We start from the raw sequence: 17,997 nt of genomic DNA, 5'->3' as shown, positions 1-17,997 counted from the left end.
GGAGTCCCTCAAGGATCGGTATTGGGACCTGTACTTTTCAACTTGTTCATTAATGACCTAGAATTAGGAGTGAGCAGTGAAGTGGCCAAGTTTGCTGACGACACTAAATTGTTCAGGGTTGTTAAAACAAAAAGGGATTGCGAAGAGCTCCAAAAAGACCTCTCCAAACTGAGTAAATGGGCAGAAAAATGGCAAATGCAATTCAATATAAACAAGTGTAAAATTATGCATATTGGAGCAAAAAATCTGAATTTCACATATACGCTCATGGGGTCTGAACTGGCGGTGACCAACCAGGAGAGAGACCTCGGGGTTGTAGTGGACAGCACGATGAAAATGTCGACCCAGTGTGCGGCAGCTGTGAAAAAGGCAAATTCCATGCTAGCGATAATTAGGAAAGGTATTGAAAATAAAACAGCCGATATCATAATGCCATTGTATAAATCTATGGTGCGGCCGCATTTGGAATACTGTGTACAGTTCTGGTCGCCTCATGTCAAAAAGGATATTATAGAGTTGGAAAAGGTTCAGAAGAGGGCAACCAGAATGATCAAGGGGATGGAGCGACTCCCTTACGAGGAAAGGTTGCAGCATTTGGGGCTTTTTAGTTTAGAGAAAAGGCGGGTCAGAGGAGACATGATAGAAGTGTATAAAATTATGCATGGCATTGAGAAAGTGGATAGAGAAAAGTTCTTCTCCCTCTCTCATAATACTAGAACTCGTGGACATTCAAAGAAGCTGAATGTTGGAAGATTCAGGACAGACAAAAGGAAGTACTTCTTTACTCAGCGCATAGTTAAACTATGGAATTTGCTCCCACAAGATGCAGTAATGGCCACCAGCTTGGATGGCTTTAAAAGAAGATTAGACAAATTCATGGAGGACAGGGCTATCAATGGCTACTAGCCATGATGGCTGTGCTGTGCCACCCTAGTCAGAGGCAGCATGCTTCTGAAAACCAGTTGCCGGAAGCCTCAGGAGGGGAGAGTGTTCTTGCACTCGGGTCCTGCTTGCGGGCTTCCCCCAGGCACCTGGTTGGCCACTGTGAGAACAGGATGCTGGACTAGATGGGCCACTGGCCTGATCCAGCAGGCTCTTCTTATGTTCTTATGTTCTTATTTGCTGGTTGGCTTGTAGGATGCTGGAGACATAGGGACCCTGCTGGGACCTGCTCCCCAAAAGGCAAGAGGTCTTACTCCCCAGCACCCCAGACAACTACACCCCTAGCGGGAGGAGGCTGACAAGGCTGAGCAAACTAGTACCTCTGCCCAATCCCAGCCAAGCAGAAAGGGTTTGGATTACAGCTGTACACGTTACTGGGAGCAGCGTGCCCGTGGCTCCTTCCTATGACACTCCATGCATGGGCCGTCGTTCAGTGGTAGAGCAGCTGCCTTGCATGCAGAAGGTCCCAGGTTCAATCCCTGGCATCTTCAGGTAGGGCTGGGAAAGATCCCTGCCAGAAACCCTGGAAAGCCACTGCCGGTCAGTGTAGGTAATACTGAGCTAGATGAATCAATGGTCTGACTCACTATGGCAGCTTCTTATGTTCCAGGGGTGGGAATAAGACCTGGAAGCCAAATATGGTCCTCCTGGCCTCTCCAGTCATGCCTCCTTTCCAGGCCACGCTGCTCACCAGCCTGGCTCTCTGCACTTCAAGGGTTTTTGTCTGGGTGGGATGTGTCCTTGAACGGGGATGGCCCTTACTTGCCTGCCTGTACAGGTGATACAGAGATGTGCGGACACGTATCTAACATTTGCGTGGCTGGAGTATCTGGTCCTCTGCCTGGTCCTGGGTCTTGAAACCCAAAAATTTACCCTGTGAAACCTTACCGTCTTGTCTAGATTCCCAGAGAAGCAATGCCCAGCCACCCAACCCCAATTGGTTTAGGAAACCCCTCTCTGTATCGCTGCTGCTGTGGACTTCCAGGCCTGGTGGTATTGTAAGGTTTTCAGAAGACAGAAAAGGGTATTGCTTATTGCTGGCAGATCATCTGTAACATGGAGAGGCTGTTGGGGACAACCAGTTCATGATCTGTACCCCAGTCTGCTCCTGGTCTTGTTTTCGCAAAAAGTAAGGGACTTCTCCTTCCAGGGAGTCTTCCAGAGACAGGAAAGCAAAAGCAATCTGTTGCTTCAACCCTTCCCTTTCAAGGGAGAGACAGAATTTGGGGAGGAAGGTGTTTTACCTTCCCCCATGGGCTCGGCCAAGCTGAAGCAATTGCCAAACGGCCTTGCAGTGGCCCAGATCCATTCAAACTGCAGAGAAAATAATATTTGCTTCTTTGCCAGATACTGTGCAGGGCAGGGGTAGAATATATGGACGAAGTTGAGAAGCCACAGCCAGCATGGACAGTGGTCAGTGTCCTGGCTCCCAACTAGAGAAGCAGACTCAGGACTTGAAGGCTGGGTTTTTTAATGAACATTATTTTTTGTTATATTTCTTTAAGGCATTTATATACCATTTTTCAGGCAGACAATCCAGAAGTCAGTACAGGAATGCAGCATCAGGCATTCTAGACATGATTCAGGATACATAAGAGGAGCAGACTTGACATATCTCAGAAGCAGGCTAGGCATCCCTCTTAAACAAGCTAGGCATATCAGGATACAAACCAGGCAGATGAAAGCAACAGCAGACTACATATCTCAGGTATGCAGAGGCAATGGCATACTGTAGTCACTGTGCCTTAATCTTGTCCACCCATCCTTAAATATAAGAGAGGTGGGCAGGAACATACTTGTCTGAGGATTCTCTAGTACTTCCTTGCTTTCGCTGCACGATGAAGGCTCCTAGGAGCTGAGAGCATTTTCTGAAGCCACCTGTTTTCTAATCTCTGTGACCTTGGTGAAAGTGTAAACTCACACCCACTCCCTCCCCCCCCCTTCGTTTATTTTATTTCCTGTAGGCTGACAAGCAACTTCCGGCTGCTCTCCTCCATTCTGCTCGCCTTTTTTATGTCGCTGCAAACAGTGCCTTTATTTTCTTTTTCTCCTACTTGTGAGCAAAAGCATAACACTGCTCAGACAAAGCTTTGCATTTCAGCTGTATCCTGCCAGGAAAAACACAGATATTTGCACTTCTGGGTTTTTTTTAAAGGAACCTACTGAAGCATACTCAGCTGCCAAGCTACCAGAGGGAGTGGAAATATTAAATTAGAGGGCGTGGTCATTAGGAAACTTCGTGATTGATCCTTCCCCTCAGTGTGAATAGAAAACACTGTTTGCAACTGGCACTGAGCCCTTATTGTGGATGGTGCAAATAGAAACAGAGGTAAAAAGTGTCTTTAGTATGAAGTAATGCTCCCATGTGGGTAAGCCCTGAGTGATTACGGCATAAGACAGCTGTGAAGAGCCTTGGGGGAGTGAGGAATTGAGGAGTGGGGGTACACCTTAACCACAGACACACCGGACCTTTAATATGCCAAGAAAACAGCCCTGGGGCCAGGAAATCCTTTACTCCCTACCACACACTGACCCACGGGGATCACTAACCACCCACCCCACCTCCAAATTTGTATGCAACTGTTTCTAGGTGGTGATGAGCTTGGCAGAAATTGAATGTCAGGGGAGGGTGATCTTCGACACTGTATGATATTTATTTTTATTTATAAATGTTTGTATACAGCTATTTCATTTAAAACCATCAAAGCAGTTTACGACTAAAAAAAACGTACAGTAAAAACCATTAAAAATACAGTAAAAACAAAGATCAACTATTTCAAAAAGGCATCATCTTAATTGCCTGCATAAGCCTGGCAGAGCAGAGAGGTTTTCAGCAAGCATTTAAAAGTTAAACCAGAAGGTGCCTGATATTAATTTGGGAGAATAAATTAATTTAAAAATTTGCTTTAGAGGGGGTTAATCAGTGGGGACTATTGAAGGGCGATTTAATTGATCAGAAGCAGGATGTATTGGGAATTAATTAGGGGTCAATGAATCAAAGAAGAATGATATAAAACAGAGTGCAAATTAATTGAAGAATTTATCTGGGATTATCTGGATGGGAAATTATCATGCCTGACTTCTTGCAAATTTAGAATTTAAATTTTAATCCATGCATATAAATTAATCTATGAAAATTTATTTCTATGGGCCATGTCTCAAATCTTTTTAACTATGTAGTAGTACCCTGCACTGATCTGAGATGTTGACAGCTGGTTTTTATTACGTGGTGATGGATGGAGGCACTCTATACATGCTCAAAACAACTGAATTACAATTCATCAAGAAGTTCAATGCCACTTTTACTGTAAACAATCAAGAGAGTCTTGTGGCACCTTAAAGATTTACAAATTTATTATTGCATAAGCTTTTGGACTCAAGTCCATTTCATCAGATACATGAAATGAAATCTTAGTAGGCAGGTATATAAAGAAAAAATTGTAAGGTAGGAGCTAAATGGCAATGAGGTGCAAAAATTACAGTCAGTGACAATGAGGTGTAAATGTATGTTAAATAGGCTAATCTTGTACAACAGCAGATTGGTGATCATTGCTGAAGTGATTACCCCTGTAGTGGGGCAGGGAACCATTTTCAAGAAACAGTCATAGATAGCACAGTCATCCTGGCATTGGTAAGCTAATTGACACATGTAGCATGATAAAAATCCTTCATCTCTATTTAACCCACAAGTGGTGGCACTGAACTTCTTGATGAATTGCAATTCAATTGTTTCAGGTTGCAGTCTCCCTTTGAAGTTGCTTGATCCAAGGATGGTCAGTTCCAAAGTATCCTGGGAGGCTGAAATGTTCTCCTGCTGGCTTTTCAGTATTGCCATTCATGATGTCAGATTTGTGTCCATTTCTTCCAGTGTGTGGAGACTGACCTGCCTGTCCTATGTAGAATACAGAAGGATGTTGACAGGTGATGACATAAATCGTGTTGGACGGCGAAGAGATGATTGAACCCCTAGGGTTGTGGATGACATCGTTTAGGTCGTGTTACAAGTGGTGCCAGCATCAAGGGGGGGCATCAAGATGGTTTTTCAAGGACTGGGTTTTTTTAGAGTCCTAGACATGTGCTTATTTCAGGGCTTCCAAACTGCAGTTGGTGCGCTTCGTTCAGGTGGTCTATGGCATGTTTGTGGATTTGGGGTTGAAGTCAGGAGATGACACATCCATCCCATTAAACACTGATATTGCTTTAAATTATATTTGTGTTTCTTTTCTTGCTTGTGATACGTGTTCACTATTGGCACAGGGCCCCATCAGGTTGCCCACCGGGGAAGACAACCATTAGAATGAAAAAGATTCCTTATCCTTGCTCTACCTAACAGTAGGGCCGGCCCTACCCTAAACTAAGGCTTAGTGCTGCTGGGATTGGGAACAGAGCTGGGCAGTACCTCCAAAAAAGCAAGCCACCTCCACCCCTTTTCTCTGTGCTTGTGTGTCCACCCCTAAAAAGTCAAAATAGCTTGTGTCAAAAACTATTGTGTTTTCATGTAAGAAGCAAAATTAATTACTCGTTGGATGCTCCCCTTTGAATAAACCCTCCAGAGGCAGAGTGTGTGAGAAGCAAACTCTCTAGGGGTTCCTCACTGTTCTTTCTTTCCTTCCTTCCAGACATTAAATGCTGGCTCCAGCAGCTGCCTGGCTCCTGGGGGGGGGGGGCATTTTCTTGAAGATTCTGGGGTGCTTTGTGCTAGCTCCCAGACAGGAAGAGGAAGCATGGGGGGGGGATAAGGGAAGTGAAGCAAGCAAAGGAGCTGGGAGGCAAGGCTGGGAATTTTGCCAGGTTAATGCTGCAAAAACATGCTTACACATTACAATGCTTGGAGGCTACCTTTTCAAAGAGCTGTGGCTGTGTTAAAAAGACCCCGCAAGGGAATCATCCATATCATGCTCCACTTTGCAGTGCTTCTGCCTGTGAGCGACAGCAAGCCCAGGGAGCTGGTGTATGTTAAATGCATACTGAGTGAAGCTTTATGTCTCTAACTAGCAAATTGGTCATCATTAAGCCAGGGCAGGATGTGTCTGGGGGTTGTATCTTGCAAAGATCCCTTCAGTGGGGGAGGCATTGCACACACAGAGAAATGCATTGGAACCCTCCCTGCTACCACCACTGGGTCCCTGCAAGCACACAGCCCAGTAGTCAGGGCTGTGGAACAAGCCTGACTGTCACTGGAAGACATGGGGGGGGGGCTGAACCATCAAGGACAAAGACGTTACTGTCTTTTAGTCAAGAACCAAAATCTCCTAACTCCACCCAGGTAAAATGAAGTGCGGCGCTACCTAGTGGGAGGAAATATATAATGACACGATAATTGTAGGTCTTTGCAGCAAAATTTCAGCAGTCCATATTTCTCATTCACTCCGGAGGAGGGGGGCAGAGAAAGTAAAGAGGTACACTCACCGTGCTGGATCAGACCAAGGGTCTATCTCGTCCAGCAGCCTGTTCTCACAATGGCCAACCAGATGCCTCCTATAGGAACTCCACAAGTAAGACGTCAGTGCAACAGCTGTCTCCCCACGTGTGATTCCCAGCTACTAATTGTGCTGCCTCTCACCGTGGAGGTAGAACATAGCTCTCGTGGGCAGGAGCTATTGAGAGCCTTCTTCTCCGGGAATTTGTCTAATCCCCTTTTAAAGCCATCCAAGATGGGGGCCATCACTGACCCTTGTGGGAGCAAATTCCATAGTTTAGTGAACAAGTCCTTTATTTTGTCCGTCCTGAATCTTCCAACATTTGGCTTCATTCATTGTCCCTGATTTCTAGTGTTATGAGTGAGGGAGGAAAACTTTCTTCATTTCCAGTAAAGTGTATGTCCCCTCACTCCGACTGGGAGGAAGGGCGGGTTATAAATCTAATAAATAAATAAATACTCTACATTCTGTACATTTTGATACTGTAAATGTTCTGTGCTATTTTTCTTTTGTCCAGTTTCTGTTGCGCTGCAAGACGAGGGTGCTCCTCCAGATGGCAATCATGCAGTAACATTAGGGATGCATTGCAGAACAATTAATAAAGCGGAATGATGTACGGACAGTCCAGTATAAGCCCACCACTAATGCAATGTTATTGCATCAATGACATGTTGCCGAACGCACACAAAAAAAACCACCAACCTGGAGGGGGCCGTCATTCGCTCAAGAGACCTTTGAGATAGGTTAGACTGAACGAGGGTAACTGGCGCAAGTGAGCTTTGTGGCTGAGGTGGGGGGCAGGCAAGATTTGAACCTTGGTATCCCAAGTCCTAGGCCAAGACTGTACCACACTTGTGGTCTGTGAAGTCCCTTCTGTTCCTTGGTTACTCTGGTGTGTAAGAGAATGTTGGAACTGTTTCCTTCCTATACACAGAAGCAGTGGAGCTCCTTGGAAGTTCAGACTAAAACTCAGAGTGGATTCCATTGCCCCACTGACATGGAACCACCACTGCACAGAAGCAATTACATTTGGACAGGTGGTTGTTGCTTGCCAACACAAGATGGCACTAGACAGAAAAAGGACATGTCGAGCACAATCCTACCAGGTGAATTTGGGTAAGATTTGTAAAATACATCTGTGGACTCCCCCAGACAACCTATTTATTGAACATTTATCCTGTTTTGTTTGCACAAAGCTTGGAGGTTAGATTATATCCAGTCTTTATGGAGTATTCATTCTGTATCGATCTTGATTTGCTGGCACTGGCAGGGAGGTTCTACATCTTCCCATCAATCATTTCTTTATCCAACCCTTTTTTTTACTACATTTCCCTGTCACTTTCCTAACTGCAAAAAAGTGGATTTGTTATGCAAGGGTGACAGTATGCTTTAATCCACTTTAATTTCACAAAAAACTACACTTCCCGTTATGCAGTTTAATACTTCCTGCAAAATACTAACAGTCTGGAGGTGACTGCAGTGGCTCCCTGATTGCCAGTAGTTTGTTCTGGCATGGTAAATCTCTGCTCTCACCACAAGAGGGTGCATTCATGCTGCACACTGGAATGGAAATCACCTTGTGGCAGTGACCTGCAAGGGGGAGGGGGTGTTCAGCATGTTTAAAAATGGCTGGGTTCCCTTGATGTCTATCTATCCATGGCTGCCTCCTCATCCTGCTCCCTTCCACGCTGACCTCCTATTGCTTGCCACACACAGCCCTCGGGCTGTCTTCACCATGGGCCCCTGCTGCTCGGAATGCATTCCTCACATGTAGAAGGTTGCAGGTTCAGTCCCCACCATTTCCAGGTTAGATCAGGGATGGAGAACCAGTGGCCCTCCAGATGTTGTTGGACTACAGCTCCCATCAGCCCTGACCACTGGATCTCCTGCAGGCCCAGAGCCAGCGGGTGGCCACTGGCTGAGGGGCCCTGCCACTGGGAGGGTGGCGCTCCTGCCAGCATTGGGTCACGGGCCGCGACCAGACGGAGACGTGGATTGCGGAGCAGGAGCTCTGTTGAACCAGCTGACATCACCCCTGCATGTGCATGCAGCCAGCAGGCACTTAAACATGCTTAAATCTCGCATGTGAGTGTGCATGCCTGCCATCTTGGGTGATGGCAGGCATGTGCGCTGATGCTCAAGGTGGCGCAACTAGGGAATATTTAAGTGTATGTGTGCACGCACACAGACAGGGGCAGCAGGGCCTGCAGTTGGCTGATGCCAGCCCTGCTCTCCTGGCTGGGACCAGTGGGAGTTGGAGTTCAGAAACATCTGGAGGGCCATAGCTTCGCCTGAGTTAGGAGAACTAGACAGCAGGGGATGGGGAGGACTCTGCAGAGATGCTGCCCATCAGAGCAGGCAATCCCAAGCCTGATGGACTGAGGATCAGACTCAGTATGAGGCACTTGCCTCCGTTTACCTCAAGACAAGGGGACCCTTTCCAGCCCAAGGGCTATATACCCATGGTGGGCGGGGCCAGATGCAGAAGGGGCGGAGTAATGAATGTTAAGTTTACTTTTGTGCAGTAAGTTAGTTTCTACACACACACTCGCGCATACTTCTCCATCCTCCATCGAGGCAAGCAAGAAGCCTGACCAGGGTTCAAGGGCATATTGCAGCCAAGCTAAAATGTTTGAGGTGCAAAACAGGACCAGTGAGGGGTGTGGCCTAGGCAGAAGGGGCATAGCTTGAGGTGAAGGGTTATGGAGGCGGGATAGAGAGGGCTGGAAGGCTACATTTGACCCCTGGTTTATATGCTCCTGGTTTACTCGCTAATTGTTATTCTTCACATCGCCCAGCTTCCTCCTAGCCGCCCTTTTTTCTTAACAGCCCAGGGAAAGGCTGGCAGCAGATGGTGAGCCATTAATGCCACTCATTTTTCCAAATGCCTTTTGTCTTCCAGGCAAGGTGGTGTTGCTGAGGGTAGCCTATGACTCGCACAGGGATAGCAAGAGCCTAGCAAAAGGCCCACTGGGGAAACTGAGGCCTCAAATTTTCTTATTTATGTGGTGCACCTTTTAGAGTACAGAGTTAGAGAGCTTTACAGAATGAGACAAGTAGACCGGTCTCTGCTCTCCAGGAGCTTACAATCTACAAAGGGCGGGGGAGGGGGGTAGAGGACTAAGCAGAAGGTTAAACAAGGGTGAGGAGGGAAGGATATGGGCAAATGCTTTTACACATTTTCCTCAAGGATTTGTTACAGTGGGGATTAAGGGGTTCAAAAGATAAGCCAAAGGACACATGGAAAAGATAGTTTTTGAAGTAAGGGAGAGAGGCAGCATGACATAACTGTCTGGGGAAGGAGTTCTGGGGGCAGGCGTGTTGCAGAAAAGGGAGATGGGCGGAGTCATTTAGGGGAGGAGACTGCCGGGTGGCTGAGGAGAGGGGGGATGTCCTATTTACGTTCCACCTGCCATCCATGCATCATGCAGCATTTTTATCCTCAACAACCACCCTGGGAGATTGGTTAGGCTGAGAGTGACTGGACTAAGGTTACCCAAGTGAGCTTCTTGGCTGTGTGGGGATTTGAACCTGGGGTCTTGCCAGTCCTAATCTAACCGGCTCTCAGCAATATAATGAAATAGGATATGACAAATAGGATAATTTCCTTTCCAGCACCTTGATCATTTCAGTTGTCCATTTCTGCACTGCTCTGCCCTCTGATTATATGAATGTGCCTTCTAAAAATGGACCTGCCTGGTTCTGTGACCCACATGGACTGACTGAGCTACTCTATGGCTTCTGAAGCAGCTTGTTTCTTCCCCCTTTGATGTCCTTCCACAGCTGGATGTACAATGCCCCTTGCTTTCCTTGCACTTAGTTACTGACTAGATGCTTGATGACCCCCAGTTCCATGTGTGAACCTAGTGACCGCACTGGAGAGCATAGTGCTTTGAAGGGATCATGAAAATTCTAGCGAAGGTGTCGTATCTGGGCCCGTCCATTCACACATGCAAGTCATCGCTGTATGTCGCAGTCTACAAGTGTTGGATGTGTGTGAATGACCCAGCTTTTCTGCTCCTGCCTGTGGGATCTTTTTGCACAATCAGTAGTGGAGTGGCAAATTCAGAAGTGCAGGGTCCCTTCATGATAGTCAAAGCCACGCCCCCCTTTTTTGCTGCTGCGCTGAGAATGACATCTTTGTTAATGCCTTCTCCCACAATAACAGACATCTGTAGGAGTCAATGAGCATGAAAGAGGAGAGTGTTAGCTACTGAGAAGAGTCTTCTCAGTGGTTGACTCACCTTTCACTCTGAAAGTCCATTGACTGACTGACTATCCATCCATCCATCCATCCATCCTATGGTGCACCTGATTCTCTTGATTGTAGTTTGTTTTTTAATATTAATATTTAAAATTTTAAATTGTTGTAACCTGCCCTGGGGCCTCATGGTGAAGGCCAGGTAAGAAATCAAAGAAGAACTGAAAAAGTGGAGGCCAAGGCAACGGATCTGGTCCTCTCCACAGGACTAGAAACTTGCAGCTCTTATTTGTTTGTTTGTTTGTTTGTTTGGAGGGCGAGAGCGGTAGCGCCCCCAGGAGGCGAGGGAGCGTCCCAATGGCCTGTTGGAGTGCTGGTGCAGTGCCATTTCTTTCTCCCCACGCCTCCCGCCCCTTTTGGGAGCATAAATCTGCTGGCCCTTTAAAGGAAGCTGTTACGCGAGCTGAGAAAGCAGAAACCTGCCTGGGAAGGCCGGCCCAGGCATCCTCCCCGCTCCCCCCGCCTGCCCGCCCGCCTTTGCTGCTGCTTGTGACATTCAGCAAGGAGGGGATGAACCTGGACAGCGCAGGAGTCCGCCGCCGCCGGCAGATGGAGAAAGAGCGAGGATCCCTCTGCAGCCGGGGCAGGGGGGCTGCTGCCGCCGCTCCTAGGGCGCTGCTTGGCTGAGGAAAAGCGGGGAGGGGGCGCGCTTTTGTCTCCCTCTCCCACCCCCCGGACTCCTGCTTCTTCTCGGCGGCAGTGATGGAGAGGGAGGGTTGCAGGCGCTGAAGCTCCTTTTGTCTGCAGTCCCTTGGCTGCCCGGCTGGGCCCTGCCCTGCCCAGCATCACAGCATCCTTCCTGGCGAGAGGCAAGCAGCGCCCCTACCTCGGCGGCAGCATCCCTCCCTTTTGTCTCCAGAAGGAGAAAGCTGCTGCTCCTCCTCCGCCGCTGCAAAAGGAGGGGTGGGGAAACCCTGAGCCCCCACCCATGTCTGCAGCTTGGGGGCCAGCAGCAGCAGCAGCAGGCAGGACCTAGGAGCCGGCCACAGCAGGAAGAGGGGAGCCTGCCCCCTCCCCACCAGGGGGCTGAGCCAGCAGAAAAGGAAAGGGGGGAGAGAGGTGAGTCTGAGCTGCTGGGGAGGGGGATGAAGTAGGTAGACTCTTTTGACACTCCTCTCCGCCTCTGCTGCAAATAGAACCCTCTGCTATTTATTGGGGGGGAGGGGCATGTCTTGCTTGAACTGTACTGAGGTTAGGTTGGGGATGTGCATAGGAACAGCATCTCCCCCCCCAACTTCCAAGGGCGGAAAAGAAGAGATGGGGTAAGGAAGGAGGAGGCTGGAATTTATTTATTTATTTTGAAATCAAGGTGAAACTGAGGACCAGCCTGGCTGGCCTTCCTGGATAACACAGGTGACGACACTGCCCCCCCCATCTCCAGGGCAGCAAACTTTTTGGCATTTATATTAGAAAGCGCCTGCCAGTTTGGAGCAGCGGCATGGGGGGGGGAGGATTTTACAGTGGAAGAGTTGCCCCTCTCTGCAGGATGCTCTTTTGGATGCAGCATAAGGGTGTTGGGGTGGTGGGGAGGGGGAGAGAATGAGTGTGGAATTCTGAGCCCTTCAAGGGGATTAATTTTCCCATCCCAGCTCTGAGAAGCTTTTGGACGTGAAAAGTCTGGGGTGAGCTTCAGGGGGTTGCGGTGTGTTTTACTTCCTAGAAATGCCCCCGCCACTGCCAATCCTATAATTTGGAAGACTGTGAGAATGATGTTCATTCTTGGCACTGGTGGGTGGGTGGGGAGTAATGGAAGGTGTGTGCTGCCGATGGCTGAATGAGGCTGGTTTAAGAGGGTAGTCTGGATGACCTAAAAAACCTTCAGAAGTTCATCTGTTTCCCCCCACCAAAGGATTTCCTCCACTGGAAGCCTTTTTTAAAATATGAAGTGAAGGGAATGGGACTTGCAACTCCCACGTATCCCTCAACCCAAAAGGGAGAGGGGTTATTTCAGAGTTTTCAGCCTTTGGATTATCTAAAGATAGTTATTGCCATCTGGTCCTCTGCATCCATGGAATCCCCGTTTATCTTGGTAGGACTTTACTTCCCAGGAAACGTGCATAGGACCAGGCTATACGTATAAAGTATTTTAAAGGTAGAGAAATATGAGGAAGATGCCCAAATCTAAAACAGCTCCTCCAGTAGAGGGCACTCTTTCAGGGTTCCAGGGGGGTGGAAGGAGGTGATGAGCTGTCAGTAATAGCCAGGAAAGATTTACAGTAAAGGGTTAACCAGCCTGATCTTGAATAGATCCAAGATCAGGTTGCAAATAAGCAGTGCATTTTAACGCCATTTGGTGGCTTCACCAGAAGGAAAAGAAATTCCTGAAACATAATCACCTGTGGTTTGAATCATGTGGGGAGAGGGTCTTTTGGAGGCTGACCCACTCCTCAAGCCGTCTTTCCATCCCAGCTCTAAGAAGCGTTCAGGAAAATGCATATATGCGGGTGTGGAGTTATGTAGATGTTTTTCTGTTGGGGCTGTATGGAGACGTCTTGATTGCATTTTATTTTGGGGGGTGGCAGAGGGAGGGGGGAGAAGGCTATTGCAAGGAAGCGGGCAATGCCCCTTGCTCGTGATGCCAAGGAGAGTTGCCAGGTGATCCATGGGAATGAGCCTGCTTCCCTCTCTCTGCTGACGGCTTTGTATGATCCCACTACACAGGACGCTGCAGGGATGGGAAATGTAGGTTAAAGAATTGCGAGTGAGCGGAGTGGGCTGGGCCCTGGGGGTGGGGAGAGAGGAGGAACGGGGTCCTGCCAGCGTCTCTCTGCCTGCCCATAGGGCAGAAACACGACATGCTGTCTGCTTAATATAACCCCCTAAAATCCATCTTTAAATCCAAGCCTGCAGGATGGGGAGAGGAGGCCAGGGTGGCTTCTGTGGCAGGGTCCCCACAAGCAATCCTAAGCTGGCATCAAGCATTGCTAATGCTTTGCCTTGACAACTGAAGGTAGGGTTGGGCACAGGCTGCCTCTTTCTAAGGGGATGCAGAGGGTTTTTTTATTTCCCCTACAAAGGCCCTCCAGAGCTTAACCTACCCCCCCCCATTCTGCCTTGCTTGCACACCCTCTTCACCCGCATCGGACTCCTTGCATGGTGCACAGAGCTCCTGTACTACTCGTTGTGCAGTTGCACTGGGAACCGGCACTACTTCGTTTTTTGCTCTGCATCTGGATCGAGTAGTTAGCTCTGCGTTTGATTTGTTACAGGGATGAGAGCTTGTTGTTACCCTTGGCGCAGGCTAGGCTACAATCATTTTATTGCGCTTACTGTTTTAAAATCTGTTTTGCTGCTGTTTTTAACGAACATTTTATTCCATTTTATGCTAACCACTTAAAGATATATTTTCCTGATTAAACTGTATATGAACGTTGTTAAATTTTTAGAAAGGCACCATTGTAACGCCCCAGTTTTAATACTAAGGATCACTGCGCTACCCCATTTATGCCCGCCTTGTATTTAACAACTCAGTTGATCACCATAGGTGATCAGGGGTTGCATGCCCATGGGATTTCATGCAGGCTGGCAGAGGAGGAATGGCCTGCTCTATTGCTCCTTTGCAAGACTACCTGTGAGAAGCCCACAAGCAGGGCATTTCCCCTGGCTTTGAATTGCTTTTAATGACTGCTGGATAGCGTTTGCTCTGCCCTTTACTATTATCTGGATTATTTATTGTGCTGTTACTTTTTTAAATTGTATTGTTGAGAGCCACCTTTAAAAATGCAATCAAGGATGATGTCAAAAATACTTTAAATAATAATATGATGAAAATATTTTAAATAAAAACAAACTTATGCTAACAAAAGGCTAACAAGGCATCCCCGAAAAGCAGAAATATGGACAAAAAACAGAGACAGATGTGTACCAGGACAGGAGGTAGTGGAAGACTGATTGCTCTGGTGCCAGTGGGGCAGTTAATCTGCTCTGGGTTTTAGTCTGAACTTTCAAGGAGCTGTCCAAGGTGTTTTCAGTGTCCAATGTGTTTTCAGCACCTCGGACAGCTCCTCAAAAGGTCAGTTTAATGCCCAGAGTGGATTCACTGCCCCACTGACATTGGAGCCACCAGTCTTCACTGAGAGGTGAGGGGAAAGGTCTAAATAGGGACAATTGGTGGATATGCAGCTATTGCATCTCCATTCTGACTCTCCCACATTGCAAGAGCGGCTCAAACTACATCAAGGAGGAAGATAACTTGACTCTGTGTGTGTCTGTATGTTAGCGTTGAGAGGGATAAGAGGCCATTGCTAACTTTCCCAGAAGAGGGAAAACTTGCCCCCTTCTTCATTCCTACACATCAGTGTCTTTGCATATGCAAATTTTAAGCAGAGCCGGCCCTACGGTTAGGTACAGTGAGGTGTCTGCCTGAGGCGGCAGGTGCTGGGAAGTGGTGAGGTACTGGAGGGAAGAGCTGCACCTCCTAATCTCAGCCTGCTGCCCTCATGTGAGGTGGAGGATATGAAAACATTACAAACATGCCATCGGTTAAAAGTCTTGGGAAACGTCCTGCTTGTGGGTTTCTCCCAAGTGGGCAGGTGGAGGAGCAACAGAGGGACCCAGTGCTGAAGTGAGTCGACTTCTGTGCAAAGAATAAGTGTGGGCACAATCTTGCCCATTGCCTCAGGCAGCAAAATGTCTTGGCCCACTTAGGTGGCAATCATCCAGGACCAGGATGGGGAATCTTTTTTATGCCGAGGGCCGTGTCCCTTCTGGCCAACCATCTGAGGCCACGTGCTAGTGGTGGTGAAGCAACAAATGTAAATGTTCGCTTTGTATGGGAGGCTGGTTCCTACACACACTTGCACATGCCTCCCAAGCAGGAAGCAGTGTCGGAGCTGAAGGACACCTTCGAGCCAGGCAAAAATACTCAATGAGGGTGCAGAGCCGAGCCGTTGAGGAGTATGCCTAGGAAGAGGGTGTGTTTTGAGAGCCAGAGAGACCTGAAGGGCCATATTCAGCCCCTGGACCTGGGGTCCCCAAATGTAGGAGCTGCTCTGCCTCAGCATCAGGGTCAAGATGTTTCAAAGGGGATCAGGGTGTAAATCTAGGATGCCGCATCCTCCAAAAATGACTTCCCTGCAGCCTTTGTAGGCCTTCCCGTAGGCCCCTTCTGTGCTAGACATTGAAGCAGTGTCATACCACTTTAAACAGCCACGGCTTCCCCCGAAGAATTCTGGGAGCTGTAGTTTATAAAGAGCGCTGAGGGTTGTTAGGAGACCCTTATTCCCCGCACAGAGCTAATGTTCGCAGAGTTGTTGAACTGTCAGTCTCTCGTCCCAGGGGACCTCTGGGAAAAGTAGCTGTGTCTAATACTGCTTTCAACGTATGGTGCAGTTGTGCGGCCTTAAATACTTCTGGCAAGTCTGGCCATGCAACCTGCTTGGATGGGAGACCACCTGGGAACCAGGCAAATGTAAGCTGCTCTGAGCACCTTGGAGGAAGGGTAAGGTGAAAATGGGCCCATCTGCACCTTACATTTAAAGCAGAATCATACCACTTTCAACAGCCATGGCTTTCCCCAAAGAATCCTGGGAACTGTAGTTTGTGAAGGGTTCTGAGTGTTGCTAGGAGACTCCTATTCAGACTCCTCACAGAGCTACAACAATCTATCCCTCTTCCCAGGGATCTCTGGGAATTTTAGCTCTGGGAGGGGAATAGGAGTCTCCTGACAATTCGCAGCCCCCTTTGCAAGCTGCAGTCCCCTTGAGGGAAGTCACGACTGTTTAAAAGGATATCGTAGTGTTTCGAATACATAATGCAGATGGGGCCATGATCTCTTTGTTACGTCTCTGCAGAGGAATGGACTCAGCCATTTGCCCTTTTCCCTCCTTGGCAGAGGAAAATCTGATGAGGGTGGGGTGGGGGTGGGCGCCGCGGGAGGCAAGGGACCATTTCTGTTCTGCTGCCTCAGCCTAGGAGTTGGGCCCAGGAGGCAGCAGAAAGGATAGGAGGGCCATGCATTATTGAAACACTAAGTAAGCGACTGCCGGCTTTTGAGCCCCTGGTGCTGAGGCAGAGTTCAGCTCCACAGTGGGAGGGGGCATAGGAGTGGGGGGGTATCTCTATGTGGAGAGGAACATTGGCCCATCACTAGTGCTTTTTTTCTGTAAAAAAAAAAAAAAAAAAGGTGCCAGTACTCATATATTGATAAAAGTGCCGTAGATGCCATCACAAAATGGTTGCTATGAGCAGCAAAAAAAGAAGCGATGGTACTCTGTACTGGTGAGTACTGTGACCAAAAAAAACCCACCCGTGCCCATAATTCAGTGGTGGAGGACATGCTTTGCATGCTGAAAGTCCCATGTTTAGTCTTAGCCATCTCAGGTTAGAGAGATGTCAGGCCCATCCAATGAAGCTGAATGTTGGGAGGTTCAGGACAGCCAGAGGAAAGTGCTGCTTCAAGCAGTGCAGAGTTAAAACGATGGAATTTGCTTCCACAAGTGGTAGTGACAGCCACCACCTTGGGTGGCTTTAAAAGAGCATGAGACACATTCAAGGAAGATATCCATGGCTACTAGCCAAAATGCCTGTATTCTGCTCCCACTGTTGCCTCTGAGTGCCACTGGTTGGAAACCGCAGGAGGGGAAAGTGCTGTTGTGCTCAAGTCCTGATTTTAGGCTTCCCACAGGCATCTGGTTGGCCACTGTGGGAACAGGATGCTGGACTAGATGGGCCAGTGGATGGGCCAGTTCGTATGGATGGAAAGACCCTTGCCAGCAACCCTGGACAGTTGCTGCCAGTCAGAGTAGACATAATTGGATCAGTGGTCTGGCTCGGTATTCAGCAGTCTCACGTGATGTGTATGCATACTCCTGAGAGCTTCATGCAGGTTTAGTACTCCCTGAGTGCACTTTCATATCCACGGCCAGTAACTAGTTTTGGCTGAGTAGCTGCTTTGAGAAGAGGCTGGATGATGGCCAGTCAAGGCTCAACCATTGTTTGCTCTCCTTCTTTTGTCCTGGGATTGGCCGTTGCGGGATCCAGGCGCCACCGCCAGTTGGAGACCCCTCCCATTCAGCCATCTTCGGACCATGCACTGGGGCGATTCCTGAGAGGTTAACAGGCAGCGGACTAATTCTAAGGGCAAGATCTGCCAAGCGTAAGTGGGAGGAGTTATCCTGGGGAGAGGGGGAATGGGCATCTCTGTTGTGGCACTATCAGGCTTGCAGGTTGTGCAGTTGGCCCTGCGATTGGATCCTCCATTCACACAAAGGGGTGAGTGTCGTCAGCACTGGCTAAGAGCATTGGATGCTGCTTTAAACAGAGTCAGACCGTAGGCCCGTCCAGCTCAGTATTGTCCACACTGACTGGCAGCAGCTCTCCAGCATTTCAGACAAAGAGTCTTTTCCAGCTCTACCTGGAGATACTGGGGACTGA

The 17,997-nt window shown here is 48.4% G+C and overlaps 1 protein-coding gene across 3 annotated transcripts in view; it reads left to right on the top strand.

Annotated features, from left to right (window-relative positions):
• Positions 1 to 11,052: 11,052 nt before the first annotated feature.
• Positions 11,053 to 17,997, top strand: part of ABCG4 (ATP binding cassette subfamily G member 4) — a 48,367-nt gene continuing 41,422 nt past the window's right edge. For 2 of the 3 annotated variants that reach the window (XM_061592437.1, XM_061592435.1), the window contains exon 1: positions 11,053 to 11,682. The gene's annotated coding sequence lies outside the window, so the exon portion shown is untranslated. Of the gene's footprint in view, positions 11,683 to 17,604; positions 17,720 to 17,997 lie in introns of all 3 variants that reach the window. The other variant, XM_061592436.1, reaches the window with a different exon arrangement.

The sequence above is a fragment of the Rhineura floridana genome, chromosome 12 (genome assembly GCF_030035675.1).
Source record: "Rhineura floridana isolate rRhiFlo1 chromosome 12, rRhiFlo1.hap2, whole genome shotgun sequence".
Classification (NCBI taxonomy): domain Eukaryota; kingdom Metazoa; phylum Chordata; class Lepidosauria; order Squamata; family Rhineuridae; genus Rhineura; species Rhineura floridana.
This window is presented reverse-complemented; position numbering and strand designations above follow the sequence as displayed.